Source organism: Caloenas nicobarica, chromosome 18 (assembly GCF_036013445.1).
Source record: "Caloenas nicobarica isolate bCalNic1 chromosome 18, bCalNic1.hap1, whole genome shotgun sequence".
In the NCBI taxonomy this organism is placed as follows: Eukaryota; Metazoa; Chordata; class Aves; order Columbiformes; family Columbidae; genus Caloenas; species Caloenas nicobarica.
Window position 1 is genome coordinate 1,284,581 of NC_088262.1, and position 15,427 is coordinate 1,300,007.

The following is a 15,427-nucleotide window of genomic DNA, read 5'->3' on the forward strand; positions in this document are numbered from 1 at the left end:
GGGAGGGGTGTGAATCAGGGGGATGTGAAGGGGGAGGCTGCCCGGCTTGGGGAGATGCTGAGCTCCCCGTTAGCCCTGGCTGGGGGTCCTGGGGTCACCGAGCCCCCCGGCTGCCTTGGCTCCCACCGAACACCTGCCGGATCGCTCTCAAAATCTCCCTAATTGCAGCAGAAACCTTGAGAGCCACCGGCGATTGCCTCTGACGGATTCATAAATCAGGCAGCGAGTAATGGGAGATCTCTGCGATATTGTTTCAAAGAAAATTTACAAAAAAAAAAAAAAAAAAGGAGAAAGAGCAGAGATGGAAACAGCTAAAGCCAGCGGGGCGGCTTCGTGCCCTGTCTTTTCTGTGGAGATAAATAACTGAGCCATTCTGGGGGATTTCAGCTTTCTGGATGCATCCCCAGTGCGGGGACCAAGCGAAGCTGATGGTTTTGGTTCCTCCGGGCGCCGCCGGGTCCCGCTGTACGGAGCAGCCGGGATGCGCCTGGGGCTGGAGCCGCTGCTGCCACCTCCCGTGCCGGGCCGGGGTGCCGGACGGTGCCAGCGCTGTCACCGCACCGCGAACGTCACCCCAAGATCCACCGGATCGGGCAGAAAGCGTAGGAGAAAACCTGTCCCGCTCCAGACAGGCCCGTTAAACCAACGTACGCTATTATTTCTCAAAGGTGTAATTAAATTTGATTGTCAATTACAAAGTGGTGATGTGAAATTGGCACAAACGGCGGCGGCCGTTCCAGCAGGTTCCAGCAGCGGGACCCCCCGTGCCCCAGCTCCAGCTCCCCGAGCCCCCAAGAAACCGGCAGCTGCGTCCGTTCACGCTGCTCTAGTTTTTGCTACTTCACAAGAGCTGAAATCTGACCTTTTTTAATATACAAGGCTGCGATTTTGGAGCCGGGAGCAGCTCTGGGAGGAAAAGGTGGGAGTGAGTGAGATGGGGGAGGTGGGGATAAAAAGGCATCACAGCCTCCCAGGAGGGTCGTCCGGGTGCCGTTTTGGTACCCGCGAGGGCTGGGGCTGAGCTGGCAGCAGGGATGCTTGGGGAGCATCGGTGGGATGCAGGAGCCTGTCCCGACGGGGCAGGGATGAAGGACGGGGAGCAGAGATAGGCAATGGGCTGTTTAAAAATAAGTGCGAGCTGTCACGCCCTCGGTGTTGGGAGCAAAAGCGGGGCTGGGCAAAGCGAGCCTGCTTGGAAATTGCAGCCCTGTGCCGTGCTGCAGACGAGGTCCCGATAATTGCGCTTTCTTTTCTTCCTTTCTTTCCCTTTTCCCCCGCTGAGCTGCAATAATTGGGTGCTGTCGCCCGAGCTCATCCGCTGCCGGCTCCCTGAAAGGAGCTCTGCAATTAGCCAGCGTCACCCTGTAATAAAGCCTTTAATATCCACTTTCACAGCTCACACTGCAGTCGCTCAGCACCATTCCTTTCCCTGTTCCCATCCTGTGCCCATTCCTGTCCCATCCCCATCCCTGTCCCCATCCCATCCCCATCCCATTCTCATCCCATCCTCATCCTCATCCTCATCCTCATTCCATCCCATCCCATCCCAGTTCCCATTCCCATCCCTGTTCCCATTCCCATCCCATCCCATCTCATCATCCCATCCCATCCCATCCCATCCCATCTCTGTCCCCATCCTGCTGCACAGGCGCCTTGGGTCCCATCCTGACCCACTTTCCAGAGCAAAAATGTCTCTGCCAGCATTTCAGAGGCGGTTCCCGCCTGGGAGCCCTGCGCAGGGCCGGGGTTCCCAGGGTGCTTGCTAACAAATGCTCACAATAAGGTAATTATGAGAGAAATAATAAATGTGTCAGTCCTGCAAGAAGTATTTTTGCTGGGAGCGAGGGGGGAGCCCTGCCGTTGTTCCGAGTGTGCGTGTGCTCACCGTACATGTTAATTAACTGGGTAAAAGCTCCCCAGCCCTGTGCCGTGTACATTATTGATGAGCGTCTTGGGGCGGGGGTGACTTACAGGCTCTTGTGCTCCGCTTGCTGCCTTGCGTTATCCTTTGGTTTGCTCCCTCCCAGCTGCCGTGTGTCGGTGTGTGCCTGGCGGGACCTGCGGCACGGCGCGGGGAGAGGTGCTGGCATGGCGGGGGCGGGAGCAGGGGTGGCAAAGCAGGTCCTGCTGACACCCAGGGCTGCCCAAGGTGCTTCTTCATCCCTTGGTAACAAGGGATGGGGTGAGATGGGATGGGATGAGATGGGATGGGAAGGGAAGGGATAGGATGAGAAGGAATGGGATGAGATGGGATGGAAGGGATAGGATGGGAAGGGATAGGATGGGATGGGATGGGGTGGGATGGGGTGAGATGGGGTGAGATGGGTACCGGCCCCAGCTCTCCTCCCTGGGCAGCTGACAGCCCAAGAGCCCCATGGTGGGGAAGAGAAGTTGGACACCACTTTATAAATCATTGTCTCCCTTTATAGATGGAGTTTTAACCTTCCCAGCTTCTGCCCGGGGATTTATTAGCAGTTTCATCTCCTGCAGCAATAACTCACCATGGTCTCCAGGGTTCCTCCACACCCTGGAGCAGGCAGGGATGGGCAGCCCCTCACCCTCTCCTGGGTGCCCACGGACCGGGGTGTCCCTGGGACCCCGTCCTGCTGTGCACCCTCTGCCTGCACCACTGATGGGACAGGACAGGGATGGGAACAGGGGTGGCTTCACAGGGGCTGCTGCAAAACCCCCATCCCCAAGGTCCTTGGCTGAGGCTGCTTGTGTTCCCACACCGACCTGACAGCTGAGGGACTTTCAGTCCCCAAAGGATTTTCTTAATTAGCTGACTTCATAACTTGTTATCGTGCACACAAGCACACCCACTCATCTCCATCGCTTCAAAGGCTCTGCCCACCCGCCCTGCCGCGGTGCCGGGGCTGCACCAGCGTGGGGACGTCGCGGTGGCATCGTGGCAAGGAGGGGACACAGACCCTCTCCCCAGTCCCCGATGTGGGGACCCTGCTCCCCCTGGGGCTGAGCCCAGGAAGAAAGGATGGGGCGTGCTCCTGGCCCTGAAGTTCGTTTCCCTAATGAGGTCTGCGCTAAGATGATTAAGAAGAACTTTAGTGATGGTTTTTATAATCCTGCCTGAAAGGGAAACGCGCCTCCACTTCCCTTCCCCCTGCCCTGTCCCTCTTGTCCCCAGCAGGGACGTTCCTGCTTGGTGACCCCACACCGATGTCCTCCTCGGTAGCACTCGGCAGGTTTTTCCTGTTCGTGGGTTGGGTTTGACCCCGGTGCTGCCCACGGGGCTGGGGCTGGGTGGCCGCGGGTGAGCAATGCTGATGCCAGCAGTGCCCGGATGTGCCGGGAAGGCAAGACGTGGCTCAGCCCCTGCCCTGGTGCAGCAGCGAGCCCCCGGCACGCTCCTTCGGAGGGGTCCAGGGCATCCAGGGTGCCGGGAGACAATGTGGCACGGCCGGGGAGATGTGGGGAAGGTCAGGGAAGGTGCCCTCTGTCCTACCTGGGATGTACTCGCTGTTCCTGCACCGTACCTGCTATACCTGCCCCATATCCACCATACCTGCACCATACTCACCGTATCTGCACCATCTCTGTCATACCTGCCCCATATCCACCAGATCTGCACCATACCCACTGTACCTGTGCCATACTCACTGTGCCATCGCCATACTCACCGTGCCATCACTGTACTCGCCATGCCATCGTCATACTCACCATGCCGTTGCCGTACCCATGTCCCTGGGTTGCAGTGGCATGTAGGCGCGGGGCACATTTCCCGCAGCCTGGTGAGCGCATTGCACGGGAGGAATTGATTCCCGTCGTTTCATTTATTAGATGGTGTAATACCACAGAAACCATTTCCATGATATCCCAAACTAAATCATTTATTCTTGACAAAAATCCAATAAAGAGCTCAGTCCTTCTCCATAGGCAGATAAAGCCCAGATTAACGGAGCTGCCTAGATCAAAAAAAAAAAAAAAGGAAAAAAAAAGGAGGAAATGCTGGGAAAATGAGCATGGGATGTAGAGGAGACTTCTTCCACCTTCTCCCTTTCCCAAGGCTGCTGCAGCTCAGGGTTTTATTACAAAAAGCCACCTAAGTATTACAGGCTAATCCGTAAATCCCAGCCTAGTAAAATATGTGATGGATTTTGTAAATTGTGCCCTTTACAAATCTGATTGAACTTTTTTTTTCCCTGCTAGTTCCCTTTTCTTCTCCTTCCCCCTCCTCCCCCCAGGGGATTTTTGTTCTCCTTGGGGACCATGACGCCTTTTGGTGTCTGCGTCCTGGCCCTGGCTCCCGTTTGCAGCCGCTTTCCGGCGGGAATGACGTGGCAGTGAGTCTGGAGCATGGTGGGAATGATGGATGGGATGGGATGGGATGGCAATGGGATGCGATGGGATGGGATGGGATGAGATGGAGTTGCAGAAGGGGAAGAGGATGAGGATGGAGAAGGGGATGGGAATGGAGATGATGCTGAGGAAGAGAATGGGGGTGGAGTTGAGGAAGGAGAAGAGAATGCAGTTGGGGAAGATGAAAGGAATGGGAACAGGGATGGAGAAGGGGATGGGGATGGGGATGGGGAAGGAATGGGGATGGGAATGCAGAGCCTGCCTGTGGCCCCGTGGCTGGAGCAGCTGCCTGTGTTATTAATTGCTCCTTTCCCTATCCCGTCCCTGCTGGCAGCCGGCTGTGCGGCAGCAGGAATTCAGCAGTGATGAACGCCAGGGCCCGTGGGTGACCACCTCCTCCTCCCCTCGGCCCGATTCCAGGGCTCTCTGGGGACCCTGGGGACGGGTGTCACCGGGGTGCTCCCGGGTGCCGGCTGGCGCAGGGACACCCTCTCTGCCCACTATGGCAGGGCCGGGAGCCAGGGCTGGGGGGGCTGCTGGGGGGCCAGACCGGGACTGGATTGTCCTTGGCTGCTCCTCGGAGGCTGCGCAGGGACTTGGCCGCCCAGCTGGGCTATAAATCGCGGGTGTCAGACGTGGCGCGGGTCAGTCTGAAGCCCCCGCACGGCCGGGGGACCGCGGAGCATCGCCCGCCCACGCGGTGCCGGCACAAACACCCGTGGCGTGCTCGGGGTGTCGGGACGGTCCTGGGGGCCGGGATGGGCTGGAAATAGGATTTTATACAAGAATCCCTTCAGGGCAGGTAAGGCAGCCCAGGGTCACGGGCTCTCCCCATATTAAACACGTTTCTGTGTTGGAGGGGGATAAACTTGGGCACGTCTTTCCTTCCTCCGACATTATTTCCTGTTTTTTTATTAAAGCAAGATGTTGCTAGCAAAACTCGTGCTCCCTTCCCTGTTTTTCCATCAAATTATTCTGCGGAGGAACATCTGTCGGCAGGCAGCTAAAGAATGGGCTGTTCCTGCCTAGCGTGGCGGAGACGCTGATTTCCTGCAGCGGCCGGGGGCAGCTGGCAAATGCCACCTGCCAGCGCGATGCCTGTCATCCTGCACCGCGGGGTGACACGGGTGGCAGCGAGGACAGGGACCCGCCAACCTCGTGCCCCGAGTAAGTGAAGAAAGAGCTGGGAAGAGGAAAAACATCTGCCACGTCTTTCATTTGACTCCGTTCCACCCTGAGCTGCTTTGCTTTTGGTTTCAGGGTGACGGGGACCCGGGGTCAGATCCTGGCACTGAGCTGGGCTCCAGCCCTCGGCAGGTGGAGCCGAGTCCAGATCCCGGCTGGGGGTTCAGAGGTGGCGTTTGGGGCTGATGGGCATGAAACCCCCCCAGCCTGGCCTGGTCTGAGCCCTCGCCAGGCTGGACCCTTCACCCCAAATCGTGCTTTGCAAAGAAGCCAACAGGATCAGTTCACCGTGCAAATCGGGGTGCCCTGGTTGCCCTCGAGGGAGTGAGGGCTGTGTTGGTGCCCGAACGTGCAGCAAAGGGCTCCTGCCAGTGCTGACTGTGTGGACGGTGGGGCAGGGCTGTGCCTCAGTTTCCCCAATACCAAATGGTGCTGTGGTTGGGGCAGCTGGGACCTGTCAGCCCTTCCTCTCCTCCTACAACCCACCCCAGTGAGTAAACACGGGTGTTCCACGTGCTTGGAGCTGCACTGGTGGATGCTCAGTGGTAACCATGGCAACCACCAGGTTTCTGTTTCCTTGCCCTTGCCAGTCACCTTGAGATGCCACCATGTCCCGGTCACCAGCCAGGCACCCCGTGTCCCTCACCGCCAGTCCCCAAGCTGCCCCAGTGTACGCCACACAGCTGCGGTGGCAGCGGGGCTGTGCCGGGGGTTACTGTCCCCACCGTGGTGCAAGAGCCAGATCCAGGCGTCCAACACCCCCAGGCTGTGCTGGGGCTCCCCTGGTCCCCGGGGACAGGACCCTGTGCCATGGGGTGGAGGAGCGAGCCCCACATCATCCTGCCACCGCACCCCCGGTGCTGGCAGCATCCCTGCCCGGCGGGAGCCCTGCGAGCCGCACAAAACAACATCTGCAAGCGCTTAACCACGCTGCCGGCCCGGCCCTTCCCAAAATAGCTCACTGGCGTGGGCTCCCATGCCAGCACTGATGTCATTTGCTTTTATTTCCCTCCCGTCCGCTCCTTCCCCGCTGGAGCCACGATTCTCTCATCAGCCGCACTCCGCGCCGGCGGCTTTGCTGCTGCCAGCCCGGCCTGTGCCGGCACAGCCGGCTGCTGCCGAGTGACGGCTCCTGGTGCGGAGGGGCTGGTCCCGGCACTCCAGCGGTTGCGATGCTGTTGGAGGCTCTTCCTATCCCTTGCCTGAGCCAGGATGAGCCCTTTGTTCTCCAGCAGCACAGGCGCTGCAGGGAAACTGAGGAAATCCGGGCTGTGGGATGCTCAAGCAGGGAGGGGTTGGGGGACAGCAGTGCCCAAGGGAGCCCCCACACCTCCAGCTGTGCCCCCGCCACTCTGGGAGCCCTAGGGAGAGGGGATCTGCCATGGGGTGTAGCTCTGGCACCGCAGGTCTTGCTGGTGGGGGGATCACCAGGACGCGTGCCCACGGCCCAGGGCAGCTCCCCAGTGCTGCTGGTGCCTTTGCCCCACGGGCTGCAGCCCCCCCGGCCCAGCTCTGTGCACAGGGGTTAACTTGGCCACTGCCACGCGAACGGAGACACGGCCTGACGCCAGCCTGACGCCAAGCCAGCTGGCTGCAGCCCCTGCCTGGCGCTGGCACCGGCACATGCCTCCGGAGCAACGTGTCCGTGGGGTACCTGCCGCTCCAGTCTCAGCTCCATCCCTCCCACCGCCTCCCCACCAGCACTGGGGTGATGGGGGACACACTGAGGCCCCATCCTCCACTGTCACCTTGGTGTTGACACCGTCCCGGTGCCACTGTGAGAGCCAGGAGTGCTGGGGACAACCGTGTCCCATGCCAGTGGTCGCGCTTGTCTCCGCTCTCATCGCTGCTGCCTGAGCCACCGTCGCGCTTATGAATAAATGAAATGCGAGCAAAGCGTCTGCCTAATGGCACGATGACAAATGTGTACCGAAACCGGAGGGAAAAGGGAACGATTTGAGGAATTCAATTATTTAAGAGAAGCTTGTTACTGGTACACACCGGGGAGCCCGTGCCAGCTCTGGAGTGGGGGGAGGCGTGGGGAGTCCTGGGGTGCCAGTGGGATGTTAGGGACAGACCTCGTGGAGGGGGATGTGCATTGGAAATTCGTTTAAGTCAGTCCCACTGAACCCAGCACCCAGGGACATGTGTCCCCATGGTCTGGCTGGGGTCACATCTGCATGGCACAGGGGACAAGGGTCACTGGCTGCCAACGCTGGGTTCCCCTGTGTGGTCAGCATCCCACCCTGTATGGGTCACGGTGGCTCTGGGGACCTCCGGCTCCATCCTGCCCTGCAGCTGGTGCCACACGGGGCTGTGCCATGTCCTTGGCCGCGATGCCAGGGGCCGAGCCCAGCATGGCGCATCGGTGCACATCACCCCCCGTGCAGGCAGTGGTGACAAGAGCTGGCAGGGGATGGGGCGGTGGAGGCAGGCAGGCGCTGGCAGGGCTGCAGACTCTGGCAGGCAGCTCTCGGTGCACGCCCGGCTGCTCGCCGCGCTGCCTGGGGACCGCTCGCTCTCCGCTCACATATGCTGCGAGACGACGCGCTGTGTTCCCCTCCAGCTGCCTTTGGCTGTGAGCCGGTGAGTGCTGGGCTCGGGCAGAGGCTCAAGTCGGGATGCTCGGGTCCGGCACAGCCCACGGTCCTCCTGTCCCCTGCAGCATCGTGATGCAGGAGTAGATCCCGCCTGAGCCCCGCTGGGACGCTGGTGTCCTCCTCGGAACATTTAATGAAGAAAGCAAATGCGAGCATGGTACGGGAAAATTAAGCAGCACCCAGCACTGGAGCATCCTGCCCCAGCACACCAGAGGACCCTGATGTGAGTTTAATTACAACCCTTGTGCCAAAGCAGCCCTCTCGCACCTCCCATGGCTGCTGCCCCAGCCGCGCTGCTCTCGGCAGCTCCCGGCCCTCGGCGCTGACGGCAGCCAGAAGGAAGCAGCTGTTTGCCAAAGCGGCAGAGCCTGGCAGAGGGCAGCCGTGCCGTGCCGTGGCCCATGCCGAGGCGGGGAACAAGCCCCTGCTAGTCTGTCGAGATTGCAGGGTATGCCGACGTCTGCTGAGCGTGAACCTGGTGCTTTCTGGTGCCTGCTCTGAACAAGCAGGGTTAGCTCCGGGGTGCAGGTTTCTGGGGACCCCTTTGCAGATCCAAAGTGCCCCACAGATTAGGTGCCACCTCAGAGCCCCTCAGTCCCAGGTCCCCTCTCCCCGGCACAGCTACAGCTGGCAAGTGCATGTTTGGAGAGAAGAAAAATTACGGCATCAATCGAAGCGGGGAGCGAGAGCAAAGCCGGGTGATTTAGGTGACTGGTCACCACCGTAACCGATGATGAGCTGCGAGTCAAAGAGAGAGAAATAAGCAGGCGACACAGGCTGGCGTCTGTTTGCATAAACCACCTTATCCGCAGAGGGGATCCGACACCCGGGGAGGTGATAAATCCCTCTTGCTGTGGCCATGCGCTCAGATGAGATGGCTTGTGAAGGAAGGCAGCGGCTTGGCTGTGAATTACCAGCTGGGGAGCACTCCCGCCAGCTGGCATGAGACCCCAGGGGTGCCAGGTCCCCAGCGTGGGACCCCACGGGTGCCAGATCTCGGGTGTGAGACCCCAGGGGTGCCAGGTCCCCAGCGTGGGACCCCACGGGTGCCAGATCTCGGGTGTGAGACCCCAGGGGTGCCAGGTCTCCAGTACAGACTGTGATGGGGACAGTGGCTGCAACTGAAATGTGCAAGGGCCCCAGTGCCACGCCGGTGCCACGCTGTGACACCTTGCAGCTGTGCCGCTGCACCACACCGCACCATGCAGCCCCCCTGTCCCCCAGGCCTTCCATCTCCTTTAGTTCGCATTTACTAACTGGCTTCAGTACAAGACTGGGAAGGAGGAGGAAGAGGAGGCACCAAAGCTGGCTGTTTCATTCCTGCACACCTCTTCCCGCACGCCAGATGGGCAGAGAGAAATCATCCATAATTGTTTATCCAGAAGCGATTCTGAGATCCCCCTCCATCTCCTTTCCCCTCTCTCCCATGCCTGCTGCTGCTGCTGCTGCTCCTCATCCTCCAAACGGGTCCTTGGCCATGGCCGAGGGTGACGTGTGACAGTGTGATGGAGAGGCTGTGGTGCTTTCAGGGACAATTAATCACAGGCAAAATAAAAGCAATATAAAGTCCATGGGCAGGCTGGGAACCATGTGGCTGGGAAATCACTTTCCCTCATCACTCTGGGTTTGCATTTCTCTGCTCATGGTGCAAATTGCCCATCGCACACAAGCAGCTCTCCATCCCCAGCCCCCGATGCTCACGTACCCAAGCCCAGCAAACGATTTACACAGAGATGATGTATGACTTGCTTGCTCATCTAACTTTGCACCTAATCCTGTAGCTGAGATGTCTCCGCAGAGAGCGGTGCTGGCTGGGAGGAGGGGGATTCCTCGCAGGCTCTTACCCTGGCTGCTGAATCGTGCCGATGGAGATGCAGCTGGGATACAGCAGCAATGTTTGGGTGCTGGAGGGTCTTTTATTTTTTTTTCTCTTTAAATGAGTTTTTTTTCTAAATAGCCTCACAAATTGATCCCCTGTCATCCATGCCCTGCTGTGGGGAATGGCAGGTAAACCATCCCCGGGTCCCTGGCAGGGGCGAGGGCGCTTCCCTGTGCAACACGTATGTGTCCGGGGCCCCTCTGCACGTGTGTCGAGCTTTGCCGTACACGTGGCTGAGCATCAGTATTGCTGAGTGTGTACTCTCGCTCCTGCTGTATAGATGGGTGTGCATTGCTTTATGACAACTGAAATGGAAAAGACAATTGGATGTCAAAACCTATCTGAGGAGCCCATTTATACCCACCGACTTTTATGGGATTCCCACTGATTGATTCAGGCCCCATAAAACTTCGCGCAGCAGCTCCCACTCCTCCCGGCCGGCGCTGCGTCTGTTCAGCAGGGGCGGGATGGATGTCTCTGCCTGCAGCGCGATGTACCCGGCATCCCAGGACGTGCGGCTTCTTTTGGCCAGGGCCACCCCAGATGAGGGATGCAGCACACGTGCCACCGTGCCATCCATCATGCTGCCAGGGCATCAGGGGGGCTGCGGGTCGGGGACCGCAGCTGGATCCCACACTTGGCTTCTCACCACGACTTTCCATTCCACTTGTTTCTCCTTGCAGAGGTGAACTTCACACTCCGCTGATGGTCTCCAAGTGACAGCCCTGGGTGCCACCAGTCCGTGCAAGGCAGGAGCTGGGCTGCTTCGTGCTGTCCGCAGTGGGGCAATCCGTCTTGGCACCGGTGCCAGGCGGCACAGCCCCCTGTGCCGAGCGGGAGGATGCTGCCACCGCAGAGGGTCACGGTGGAGAGCGGTGGGGTGGCACGGGGAAGGCAGAAATTGGTGTGTCAGCACATTTCATCACCACCAAACCGCAGCGAGGCCCTGGGAGCTGTCAGGGCAGCCCAGCCAGCCGGGATTAGGTTGGGGACACGGGGCAGGTCACCGTGTGTCACCTGGCATCAGGCGATGCTGGTGCAAACCAGGTGCAGAGCTCGGCACAGCCTGTGGGACTTGCTCGGTGGGTGCCGGGCTTGCACCTGTTCACCCTGCCGGCCCCGTGTTTGGCGGGGGGGTCTGTCCCGGAGGAAGGTGATGGAAAGACCTTCCCCAGCATCCCCGCAGCCAGGGGCACTTGTCGGAGCAGCTCAGGCAGCAGCTGCCCCCAGCGCTCTGCTCTCCATGGCTGAGCACGCTGACCTTTCCCAGCGCAGCCCGGCTCAGCCCCTGGCTGCCGGCTCCGGCGCGGGGGGGACACAGCAGCCTCAGCCCCTTCCACCCGCTCCATTCTCCTCCCAGCACTCACCCAGCACCTATTAATATTTATACCTCCTGGTGTGCAGTGAGAACTTGGACACAATCAGGACACTGAAATTATCACATGGGGACAGGCAGCGGGTTCCTGGCAGGGTGTCCAACGTGGTGGCACCGGTGACACTGGGGAGTGATGGTGGCAGACGAAGGTGACAGGCAGAGCCTGGTCCTCCTGGACCCTGCAGACGATGGAGGGCACTCCCAGGACTTCTAAGATAACACGTTTAGATTGGATCTTGGGAACGATTTCTTCCCCAAAGAGCTGTTGGGCATTGGAACGGGCTGCCCAGGGCAGTGGTGGAGTCACCATCCCTGGAGGGGTTGGACAGATGGACATGAGGTTCTCAGGGACATGGGGCAGTGCCAGGGGTGGGTTAATGTTTGGACTCGATGATCTTGAGGGTCTTTTCCAACCAAAATGATCCTATGATTCTATGATGGCGGCTTTTCCTCGTTGCAAAGCCCCATTGAGGAGACCCACGGGACTTGGTGTGGGGCTGGGGCTGGGCTGCCCCACATGCACTGAGCTCTGAAAGCCGAGGGCTGCCCCACATACCACTCTGCTCCCAGTACCACGTGTCCCAGTGTCACGGGAAGGGCAGGCACACGGCAGCACACCTTGCAGGCCAACGTGTTCCCACTCCCTTTTATAAAAACCAACGCTCCTGTAATAAAGAATTTAATAACCTGCTGTGCCTATGTGGATAGAAAACTCATTTGTTTAATAGGCAGCAGTTTGGCTTTGTCATGTTCATTTAGTTTTTAATGACGCACAGTTGTGCCAATATTGATTTTAGCTTATAGGGACTCAAAAAATTTACTATCTGGAATTATCTGAAATGTAGCCGTTTTATCCGGCAGGCAGGAAGACGGATTTCTCCGCCTCGCTCCCGGCCGGTGATGGCACAAGCCATTTGCCGAGGGCTCCGCATGACCCCACGCCGGTCCCCGTCCCACCCACAGCACATGGTGGCAGCCGGTGTCACTGCACCGGACCTCGCCAGGCTGAGCTGTCCCTGGGTGCCACGGGGCGATGCTCAGGGTGCGGCGACCCCCGGCGCTGCCCCCATCGCCCCAGCCCTGGGGAGCAGCAAACCCTGCAGGTGCGATGGGCTCGGCATGGGGGGTGCTGGGCAGGGACCCCGCGCCCGGGTTCCCCCACAGTCTCCATCCCAATCCAATTTTTTGCCCACAAGCATGGAGTAATTCACTTTTGAGGTTTTGCTGCTGTTGACAGGGTTGACTGAGGAGCTGGTAATTACATCTCCCTAAAGTGCCCCTGGGGCTTCGTGGGAACACAAGCAGGGGAGCGAACGGCTGATTTTGGGGGGACAGGCTCTGGGAGCCCCACAGAGCCGGGTATCCCCCTCCTCAGGTCCCCACGGGTGCCCACTCCCCTTTGCCGGTTCAGCAGCGCTGCAGCAGCCGGCTCTGCCGAGCACCAGCAATCGCCCGTGCAGCCCGCGCTCAGTGTTATTCATTATGCAAGTCTGTAAATATATTATTTACTATTTCTCCTATTATTATCCATTATTTATCAGCTAATTCTGTAGTGCTGGAAATCAGTGCAGCACCTGAAGCACCCTGTGCTGGGAAACTGCCCACCGGACGGCGAGGAGCCCACGCCACGTGCTGGGGGGACACGGCAAAGGGGGTGCGTCGGGCACGGACATGGGGGGTCACCCTTCTGCCACCCTCCCGATGGCCCTGAGGAGCAGCTGGCGACTTTGGGGGCATCTCTGTGGCTTCCTAATTATGTAATATTAGGGACAAACGTGTGCAACTGCCCATGGTGGGCAGGGGGGAACGGAGCTGGCAGCCCCCTGCCCGTGGTCCGGGCAGAGGCTCAATCCTGCAAGCAGGGCTGGCAGCCCCCAGTGAGGGTCCTGTCCTGATGCTGGAGATGGGGCTCCCCTCTTAATGGGGGGAGACGGGAGCTGCAGTTGCTGCCTGCACACACCTGGAGGGGTGTAACCTGCAGGTGCATTAAATCTGCCAGCTTAAGGCAGAGGAGTTAAAAGAGCCCGACCGGGCACTGGGCTCTGTGTTGCTGCTCTGAAATGCTGCTGGGAGTGCCCAGCTCTGTGCTGGGGTGAGGAGGTGCTGGAGCTGGTCCTGGTCCTGGTCCTTTCTGTGAGGGATGAGCCACAAGTGCTGCCTGGTAAAAGGGGCTTTTGCTTCTGCTGGCCACGGCCTGTGCCATGGGGTGCACGCGGTGCCCAGGGCTGCAGCGTGTGTCTGTATGTGCTTCAGTGCAGTGATTGCACAGGCAGGGGGGCGGGGGAGAGTGTGAGCAGGTGGGATACGTGTGCCTAAAAAGTGAGCTGGTGCCTGCACAAGTCTTCTGCTTTTGGGTCTGGAGCGCCCAGCAAAAAAGCCACTTCTCTGAGCGTCACGCACTGAAGCATGTGTGGAGCTGGGGGTCAGAAACGTGTTTATTGCACATGGTCTGGCTGAGGGGAGCGGAGCTGGGGGGGCTCCCGGTGCCCCCAGCCTGGCCATGGGGTTCAGCAGCAAGTGCTTTCTAACCCTCAGCTCCTGGAAGCGTGTGATTGAGAGCCTTGGATCTGGCCCCCAGCAAACCCTGCTGGTCCCCAGGTGCTGTTCTCAAGAAATGCTTAGGAAGGTGGCCTTTAAATGTTAAGAAATCATGTTAAAATGAGCCAGAGCCTTAGTTTAAATTTTTAATCTCCTGTTTTAAAAATCAGCCTTGAGGTCTGGGCTGTTGGCAGGGGCTGGTGCTGCTGAGCGGGTGTTTCTGCACCAGTGCTATCGGGATGTGGGGTCGGCGCTGAGCTTGCTGCCCTAAAGCTGGTGACACCTTTACCTGGCAGTACACAGGAGCCAGATATCCCCATGGCCTGTCTGGGGGGCTCCTCTTGGCTCTTTGCAGCTGGCAAAAAAGTCAAACTCAGCCTTGCGGGGTGGTGGAGGAGCAGTTGGTGTGTCTGAGAGCTGTGGGGCTCCCGGTCCTGCGGGCGCAGCTTTGGGTTGTTTTACGTTTAGAAATGCTTCTGCAGCCTTGAGAAGATGCTCTGGAGGATGATTCGCCAGCGCGAGCCCCCAGCTGAGGAAGGGCCGTGGGTCTGGAGCAGCAGGAACGGCGTCTCCCCTGCCGTGGGGCTCACCTGGAGCAGCGCGTGGGGAGCCAGCCGGGATCCCCAACCTCCTGCTGTGTGCAGGGGGCAGAATCCCCCCTCGCAGCCTGAGCAGCTCTGCCCTGAGCTCCTCGCACTGCGGGAAGGCTCATAAAAGCTCTGTGCTGGAGCAAAGGCTCCTGTTTGTGCCGGAGGACGGCTGCTGGGATTAATGTCTCTTCTCCAGCTGCACCTCCTGCCTGCTGGTGAGGGGAAGGTGCAGCCTGTCTCCAGGTGCTCAATTAGAGGCCGTTTAGAGCAGAAGCAGCTTTAATGCCAGTGCTGTCTCAGGTTTGGGAGTCCCTGGTGGTGCCGTGTGTGCCAAACCCTCGTGTTTGGGGGGATGAGGGGCGGTTGGGCTCAGTGGAGATGGGGCAGCCATGGGCAAGTCTCCTGGGGAAATTTCTGTCCCTCCTTGGCTTGTTCCAAAAGCGCCGCGCTCCAAGGAGAGGGCCAGATCCTGCTTGGGAATGGGGCTCCTGTAGCCATTGCTGGGGAGATGCTGTTGCTCTGCTCTCTGCCAGCTCAGAGTCCCCCCAGCACCGAGCGTGCTCTTGCTCTGGGCTTGAAGGATGATCTTAATTGGGCTGAGATGCCGTGAGCAGCTGATGCTGGGAGATTGCTCCGGGCCGGGAAGAGGAGCAGTGCTGGCAGGAGGGAGAGGGATCGCTCCTCTTGCTATTCTTTCTCTCAGTATTTTTTAAAGACATCAAATATTTAAGATATTTCTGTTCCGAGCTGGTTTGGAGGGCTGCTTGCACAGCATCCGAGGGCAGCATGGAGCCCTATTTGATGCCTTTCATGGGGAGGCAGCTTCAGGCCTGCTGACAATTGAGTTTTCCTGTGTGTGGCTTTTCTAGGGGTCTGGGAAGTGTCCCCCCAGCCCAGTGGTGGGCAATGGCTGCATCTCACCCCATGCCATGGTTCTGCTGGG